Here is a 9,441-nt window from a genome sequence, read left to right on the forward strand (position 1 = left end):
GAGAAGACCTGCAAAAACAACCAAAAAGCAATTAATAAAATGGCAATAAGTACACACTAATAATTATTTTAAATGTAAATGGGCTAAAGATTCAAGCAAAGACATAGGGTTGCTGAATGGATAAAAAAACAAGACCTATATATAAGCTGCCTACAAGAGACTCACTTTAGATCTAAAGACACACACAGAATGAAAGTGAAGGGATGGAAAAAGCTATTCCATGCAAATGGAAATGAAAAGAAAGCTGGGATGGAATACTTATATAAGACAAAATATATTTTAAAACAAAGAATGTAACAAGAGACGAGGAGCATTACATAATGATAAGGGGATCAATCCAACAAGGGGATACAGCACTTGTAAATATCTATGCATTCAATACAGGAGCACTTAAATACATAAAGCAAGTATTAACAGACATAAAAGGAGACACTGACAGCAATACAACAGTACTAGGGGACATTAGCACCCTATTTACAGAAATGGATAGATCATTCAAACAGAAAATCAATAAAGAAACACTAGCCTTAAATGACACATTAGATGAGATGGACTTAATATATTTATACACAAAATGCCACCAAAAAGAGCCCAATATAGTCACCACATTTTATTGCACTTCACTTTATTGCATTATGCAGATATTGTGGGGTTTTTCTTTTTTCAAATTGAAGGTTTCTGGCAACGCTTCATCAAGTAATTCTATTGACACCATTTTTCCAACAGCATTTGCTCACTTCATGTCTCTGTGTCACATTTTGGTAATTCTTTCAACATTTCAAACGTTTTCATCATTATTATATTGTTATGGTCATTTGTGATCGGTGACTTTTGATGTCACTATTGCAAAAAGATGACAATTTGTTGAAGGCTTAGATGATGGTTACCATCTTTTAGCAATAAAGTATTTTTAATTAAGGTATGTACATTTTTTTAGATATAATGCTATTGCACACTTATAGACTACAATATAGTGTAAACACAGCTTTTATATGCAGTGAGAAACCAAAAAGTGTGTGTGAATTGCTTTATTGCAATATTCACTTTATTGTAGTGGTCTGGAATCAACCCCACAATATCTCTGAGGTATGCTGTACACATTCCTTTCAAGTGCACAGCAAACATTCTCCAGGATAGATCACATACTTAGGCCACAAATCAATTCTCAATAAATTTAAGAATTAAATCATATCAAGAATCTTTTCTGACCACAATGGTATAAAACCAGAAATCAATTAAAATAAGAAAGCTGGAAAAAAATACAAAGATGTGAGGCTAAACAGCATGCTAATAAACAATCAATAGATTGAAAAATATATCAAAGAGTATATCAAAAATGAAAACAAAATATTCCAAAATAAAATCTATGGAATGCCAAAAAAAGTAGTTCTAAGAGGAAATTTTATAGCAATACAGGCCTACCTCAGGAAACAAAAAAGTACTCAAATAAACAATCTAACCTGACATGTAAAAGAACTATAAAAAAAAAAAAAGAACAAAGAAAGTCCAAAGTTAGTAGGATAGAGGAAATAATAAAGGTTGGAGTGAAAATAAATGAAACAGACAGACACACACACAAAAATAGAAAAGATAAATGAAACTAAAAACTGGTTCTATGAAGAGATAAACAAAATTGATAAACCTTTAACCAGACTTATCAAGAAAAAAAGGAGAAGAAATGAAAGAGAAGTCACAACTGACACCACAGTTTTCATAAAGAAATATATTTTTTTCATAAGAGATTACTATGAAAAATTATACACCAACAAAGTGGACAATGTAGAAAAAAATGGATATTTTCCTAGAAACATATAATGTTCCAAGCTGAATCGGGAAGAAATAGAAAATGTGAACACATTGGTCACTAGTAATGAATTTAATTGGTAATCAAAAAACGCTGAACCAAGAAAAGTCCAGGACCAAATGGCTTCACAGGGAAATTCTACCAAACAGTTAAAGAAGAGTTAATACCTATCCTTCTCAAACTTCCAAAAAAATATGAAGCCGAAATGCTTCCAAACTCATTTTATAAGTCCAACATTATCCTGATACCCAAATCAGACAAGGACACCACAAGAAAAGAAAATTACAGTCCAATACCACAGATGAACATAGATTCAAAAATCTTCAACAGAGACTTCCCTGGTGGCACAGTAGTTAAGAATCTGCCTGCCAATGCAGGGGACACAGGTTTGAGGCTGGTCCAGGAAGATCCCACATGCTACGGAGCAACTAAGCCCATAAGCCACAACTACTGAAGCCCGCTTTCCTAGAGCCCATGCTCCTCAACAAGAGAAACCACCGCAATGAGAAACCTGGACACCTGAATAAAGAGTAGCTCCCACTCGCCACAACTAGAGAAAGCCCGCACACAGCAACAAAGACCCAACACAGCTGAAAATAAATAAATTAATTAATTTTAAAAACTTCAACAAAATATTAGCAAACTAAGTTCAACAATACATTAAAAAGATCACATACCATAATCAAGTGGGATTTATAGGGATGAAAGGATGATTCAATATTCACAAATCAATGTGATAAACCAAATTAACAAAATGCAAGATAAAAATATATGATCATCTCAACAGGTGCAGAAAAAGCATTTGACAAAATTCAAATCCATTTATAATAAATCTCAATAAAGTGGGTTTACAGGGAACATGCCTCAGCACAATAATGGTCATATAATATCAAACCCATATCTAACATAATGCTCAAGGGTATTATGCCTGAAAGCTTTTCCTCTATGATCAGGAACAACAATGCCACTTTCATTCAATATAGTAATGAAAGTCCTAGCCACAAAAAATCAGACAAGAAAAAGAAATATAGGTCATTAAAATTGGAAGGAAGGAAGTAAAACTGTCACTATTTGCAGATGGCATGATAGTATATATAGAAAACTATGAATTCTCCACCAAAAAAAACAATTAAAACTAACAAATGAATTCAGTAAAATTGCAGGAGACAAAATCAATATACAAAAATCTAGTGTTTCTATACACTAATATTAAACTATGAGAAAGAGAAATTCAGAAAACAATCTCATTTACAATTGCTTCAAAAAGAATAAAATACCTAGGAATAAATTTAACCAAAAAGGTGAAAGACCTGTACTCTGAAAACTGTAACACATTGTTGAAATTGAAGATGACACAAATAAATGGAAAAATGTATCATGCTCATGGTTTAAAAGAATTAATTCTGTTAAAATGTCCTTACTACCCAAAGCAATCTGCAGAATCAATGCAATCCCTATCAACATACCAATGGCATTTTTCACAGACAGGAATAAATAATCCAAAATTTGTATAGAAACACAAAAGACCCTGAATAGCCAAAGCAATCTTAAAGAAGAACAGAGCTGAATATATCATGCTCCCTGATTTCAAACTATATTACAAAGCTATAGTAATCAAAACTGTATGGAACTGGCACAAAAAGACATATAGATCAATGGAACAGGATAGAGAACCCTAAAATAAACCCACACTATATGGTCAATTAATTTACAAAAAAGGAGCCAAGAATATACAGTGGGGAAAAGACAGTCTCTTCAATAAATCCTGTTTGGAAAACTGAACAGCTACATGCAAAAGAATGAAGTTGGACCACTTTCTTAACCATATACAAAAAATAAACTCAACATGGATTAAAGACTTAAATGTAAGACCTGAAACTCCAGAAGGAAAACATAGACAGTACACTTTTTGACATTGGTCTTAGCATTATTTTTTTGGATCCATCTCCCCAGGCAAGGGCAACAAAAGCAAAAGTAAACAAATAGGACTACATCAAACTAAAAAGCTTTACACAGTGAAGGAGATCATCAACAAACTGAAAAGGCAACCCAGTGAATGGGAGAAGATATCTGCAAATGATATATCCAAGAAGGCATTAATATCTAAAATATATAGAGAATTCACTCAACTCAATATCAAAAAAACAAACAATCTGATTAAAAAATGGGCAGGAGATCTGAATAGACATTTTTCCAAGGAAGACAGATGGCCAACAGACACACGAAAGGATGCTTAACATCACTAATCATCAGGGAAACGCAAATCAAAACTTCAAAGAAATATCACCTCACACTTATCAAAATGGTTATTATCAAAAAGACAAAAACAACTGTTAGGGGGCAGAGTCAAGATGGCGGTGTGAGAAGACGTGGAGTTCACATCTCCCCACAACTAGGGCACCTGCCAGATGCTGGTGAGGGACCCCGATGCCCAAGGAGATGGGAAGAACACCCAAGCAAACAGGTAGGACGTGGGGGAACTGAAAGGGGAGGAGAAGTGGGGGGAGGGGAAGTGGAGGCTGGACAGGTCCAGTGCCCCTGAGGGGTGGCTGAGAGTGGGGAGGGGTTCCCATGCCTGGAGGGACCCTTGGGGCCTTGGATCAGAGGGGAGTGCACCCAGAGTTTCCCTTGCCCAATCTGCTGATGAAGTCTGCCCAGCTCTCAGGCCAGGTCCTATGCCCTCAGAGGCCCCCTCTGGGCAGGGTTGGTCCTGGGGGCATAGGAGAGAGGCTGGGAAAGAACAGGAGAGACAGGCAGGAGGGCCCCTCCAAAACCGGAGGAACAGGAAAGGAGAGGATGGGGAAACTGCTGAGCTCCCAGGCCGATCCCCGGCCCTCAAAAGTCCCCTCCAGGCAGTGTGGGTCCTGGGAGCATAGGAAGGAGACCAGTGAAATCAGGAGAGGCAGGTGGGAGGGGTCCCTTGGGATGAGAGGAGCAGGAGAGGAGGAGGGCATTTGCCCTGCCCACTTGAGCCCAGGAAGCCTGCTGGGCTCCCAGGTGGGGTCCCCTGCCCTCTGAGACCAGAGGCACACCTGGGCCCTTCTGTTCTGTTGAGCCTAAGCCCCACCCCCACCCCCCACAGCACCTTTTCCAGCCCTGTGGGTCCTAACCATAGGCCCCACCCACTGCCCAAACCTCGCCCCTGCTTAGGCCCGCCCTCCACAGCCAAGGCCTTTTCCACATTTTCTCCTTTTTTCTTTTTTTTTGCCACCCTACACAGCTTGCAGGATCTTGGTTCACAAGCCAGGGGTCAGGTCACTCAGGTCACTCCTCCTGCAGTGGGAGCTCCAAGTCCAAACTACTGGAATAACAGAGAATCTCAGACCCCAGGGAATATTCATAGGAGTGAGGTCTCCTGGAGGTCTTCTTCTCAGCACCAAGGCGCAGCTCTACCCAACAGCCTGCAAACTCCAGTGTTGGAAGCTTCAGGCCAAACAACCAGTAAGACAGGAACACAATCCCACTCAATAAAAAAAGGAGAAAAACATGAGATGGCAAAAAAATATGTCATAGATGAAGGAGCAAGGTAAAAACCTACAAGACCAAATTAATGAAGAGGAAATAGGCAATCTACCTGAAAAAGAATTCAGAATCATGATAATAAAGATGATCCAGAATCTCAGAAATAGAATGGAGGCATGGATTGAGAAAATACAAGAAATGCTTAACAAAGATCTAGAAGAACTAAAGAACAAACAAACAGAGATGAACAAGACAATAACTGAAATGAAAAATACACTAGAAGGAATCAATAACAGGATAACTGAGGCAGAAGAAAGAATAAGTGAGCTGGAAGACAAAATGGTCGAAATAACTGCTGAGGAGCTGAAAAGAAAAAAGAATAAAAAGAATTTAAGACAATCTCAGAGAACTCTGGGACAACACCAAATGCACCAACATTCGAATTATAGGGGTCCCAGAAGAAGAAGAGGAAAAGAAAGGGTCTGAGAAGATATTTGAAAAGGATTATAGTGGAAAACTTCCCTAACATGGGAAAGGAAAGAGTCACCCAAGTCCAGGAAGCACAGAGAGTCCCATACAGGGTAAACCCTAGGAGAAACACACCAAGACACATATTAATCAAACTAACAAAAATTAAATTCAAAGAACAAATATTAAAAGCAACAAGGGAAAAACAAAGTATAACATATAAAGGAATCCCCATAAGGTTATAAGCTGATTTTTCAGCAGAAACTCTGCAGGCCAGAAAGGAGTGGCAGGATATACTTAAAGTGATGAAAGAGAAAAACCTACAACCAAGATTACTCTACCCAGAAAGGATCTCATTCAGATTCAATGGAGAAATCAAAAGCTTTTCAAACAAGCAAAAGCTAAGAGAATTCAGCACCGGTTTAAAACACACACACACACACACACACACACACACACACACACACACACACAAACCAATTAAGAAAATGGTAACAGGAACATACATATCAATAAAAACCTTGAATGTAAGTGAATTAAATGCCCTAACCAAAAGACACAGACTGGATGAATGGATACAAAAATAAGATCCACATATATACTGTCTACAAGAGATCCACTTCAGACCTACGGACACATACAGACTGAAAGTGAAGGTATGGAAAAAGATATTCCATGCAAATGGATATCAAAAGAAAGCTGGAGTAGCAATACTCGTGTCAGATAAAATAGACTTTAAAATAAAGACTGTTACAAGAGATAAGGAGGGACACTACATAATGATCAAAGGATCAATCCAAGAAGAAGATATAACAATTATAAATGTTTATGCACCCAGCATAGGAGCACCTCAATACATAAGGTAAATGCTAACAACCATGAAAGGAGAAATCAACAGTAACACAATAATAGTAGGGGACTTTAACACCCCATTTTCACAAATGGACATATGATCCAAACAGAAAATAAATAAGGAAACACAAGATTTAAATGACAAAATAGACCAGATATATTTAACTGATATTTATAGAACATTCCACCCAAAAGTGGCAGAATATACTTCTCAAGTGCTCATGGAACATTGTCCAGGATAGATCACATCTTCGGTCACAAATCAAGCCTTGGGAAATTTAAGAAAATTGAAATCATATCAAGTATCTTTTCTGACCACAACACTATGAGACTAGATATCAATTACAGAAAAAACTGTAAAAAATACAAACACATGGAGGCTAAACAATACACTACTAAATAACCAAGAGATCACTGAAGAAATCAAAGAGGACATCTAAAAATACCTAGAGACAAATGACAATGAGAACACGATGACCCCAAACCTATGGGATGCATCAAAAGCAGTTCTAAGACGGAAGTTTACAGCAATAGAAGCCTACCTCAAGAAACAAGAAAAATCTCAAATAAACAATCTAACCTTACACCTAAAGGAACTAGAGAAAGAAGAACAAACAAAACCAAAAGTTAGCAGAAGGAAAGAATTGGGAAATTTAAGAAAATTGAAATCATATCAAGTATCTTTTCTGACCACAACACTATGAGACTAGATATCAATTACAGAAAAAACTGTAAAAAATACAAACACATGGAGGCTAAACAATACACTACTAAATAACCAAGAGATCACTGAGGAAATCAAAGAATACATAGCAACAAATGACAATGAAAACACGACGACCCAAAACCTATGGGATGCAGCAAAAGCAGTTCAAAGAGGGAAGTTTATAGCAATACAATCCTACCTCAATAAACAAGAAACATTGCAAATAAACAACCTAACCTTACACCTAAAGAAATTAGAGAAAGAAGACGTAAAAAAACCCAAAGTTAGCAGAAGGAAAGAAATCATAAAGATCAGATCAGAAATAAATGAAAACGAAATGAAGGAAATGATAGCAAAGTTCAATAAAATTAAAAGATGGTTTTTTTTGAGAAGATAAACAACATTGATAAACCGTTAATCAGACTCATCAAGAAAAAAAGGGAGAAGACTCAAATCAATAGACTTAGAAATGAAAAATGAGAAGTAACAACTGACACTGCAGAAATACAAAGGATCATGACAGATTACTACCAGCAACTATATGCCAATAAAATGGACAACCTGGAAGAAATGGACAAATTCTTAGAAATACATAACCTTCTGAGATTGAACCAGGAAGAAATAGAAAATATAGACAGACCAATCACAAGCACTGAAATTGAAACTGTGATTAAAAATCTTCCAATAAACAAAAGTCCAGGACCAGATGGCTTCACAGGTGAATTCTATCAAACATTTAGAGAAGAGCGAACACCTATCCTTCTCAAACTCTTCCAAAATATAGCAGAGGGAAGAACACTCCCAAACTCATTCTACGAGGCCAACATCACCCTGATACTAAAACCAGACAAAGATGTCACAAATAAAGAAAACTACAGGCCAATATCACTGATGAACATAGGTGCAAAAATCCTCAACAAAATACTAGCAAACAGAATCCAACAGCACATTAAAAGGATCATACACCATGATTAAGTGGGGATTATCCCAGGAATGCAAGGTTTCTTCAACATACGCGAATCAATGTGATACACCATATTAAGAAACTGAAGGATAAAAACCATATGATAATCACAATAGATGCAGAAAAAGCTTTTGACAAAATTCAACACCTATTTATGATAAAAACTCTCCAGAAAGTAGGCACAGTAGGAACTTACCTCAACATAATAAGGCCATATATGACAAACCCACAGACAGCATTGTTCTCAATGGTGAAAAACTGAAACCATTTCCACTAAGATCAGGAATAAGACAAGGTTACCCACTCTCACCACTATTATTCAACATAGTTTTGGAAGTTTTAGCCACAGCAATCAGTGAAGAAAAAGAAATGAAAGGAATCCAAACCAGAAAAGAAGAAGTAAAACTGTCACTGTTTGCAGATGACATGATACTATACATAGAGAATCCTAATGATGCTACCAGAAAACTACTAGAGCTAATCAATGCATTTGGTAAAGTAACAGAACCCAAAATTAATGCACAGAAATCTCTTGCATTCCTATACACTAATGATGAAAATCAATATTGTGAAAATGACTATACTACACAAAACAATCTACAGATTCAGTGTAATCCCTGTCAAACTACCAATGGCATTTTTCACAGAACTAGAACAAAAAATTTCACAATGTGTATGGAAACACAAAAGACCCCGAATAGCCAAAGCAATCTTGAGAAAGAAAAATGGAGCTGGAGGAATCAGGCTCCTGGACTTCAGACTATACCACAAAGCTGCAGTAGTCAAGACAGTATGGTACTGGAACAAAAACAGTAATATAGATCAATGGAGCAGGATAGAAAGCTCAGAGATAAACCCATGCACATATGGTCACCTTATCTTTGATAAAGGAGGCAAGAATATACAGTGGAGAAAAGACAGCCTTTTCAATAAGTGGTGCTGGGAAAACTGGACAGGTACATTTAAAACAATGAAGTTAGAATACTCCCTAACACCATACACAAAAATAGACTCAAAATGGATCAAAGACCTAAATGTAAGGCCAGACACTATACAACTCTTAGAGGGAAACATAGGCAGAACATTCTATGACATAAATCACAGTAAGATCCTTTTTGACCCACCTCCTAGAGTAATGGAAATAAAAACAAAAATAAACAAATGGGACCTAATGAAACTTAAAAG

The sequence above is a fragment of the Physeter macrocephalus genome, chromosome 16 (genome assembly GCF_002837175.3).
Source record: "Physeter macrocephalus isolate SW-GA chromosome 16, ASM283717v5, whole genome shotgun sequence".
NCBI lineage: Eukaryota > Metazoa > Chordata > Mammalia > Artiodactyla > Physeteridae > Physeter > Physeter macrocephalus.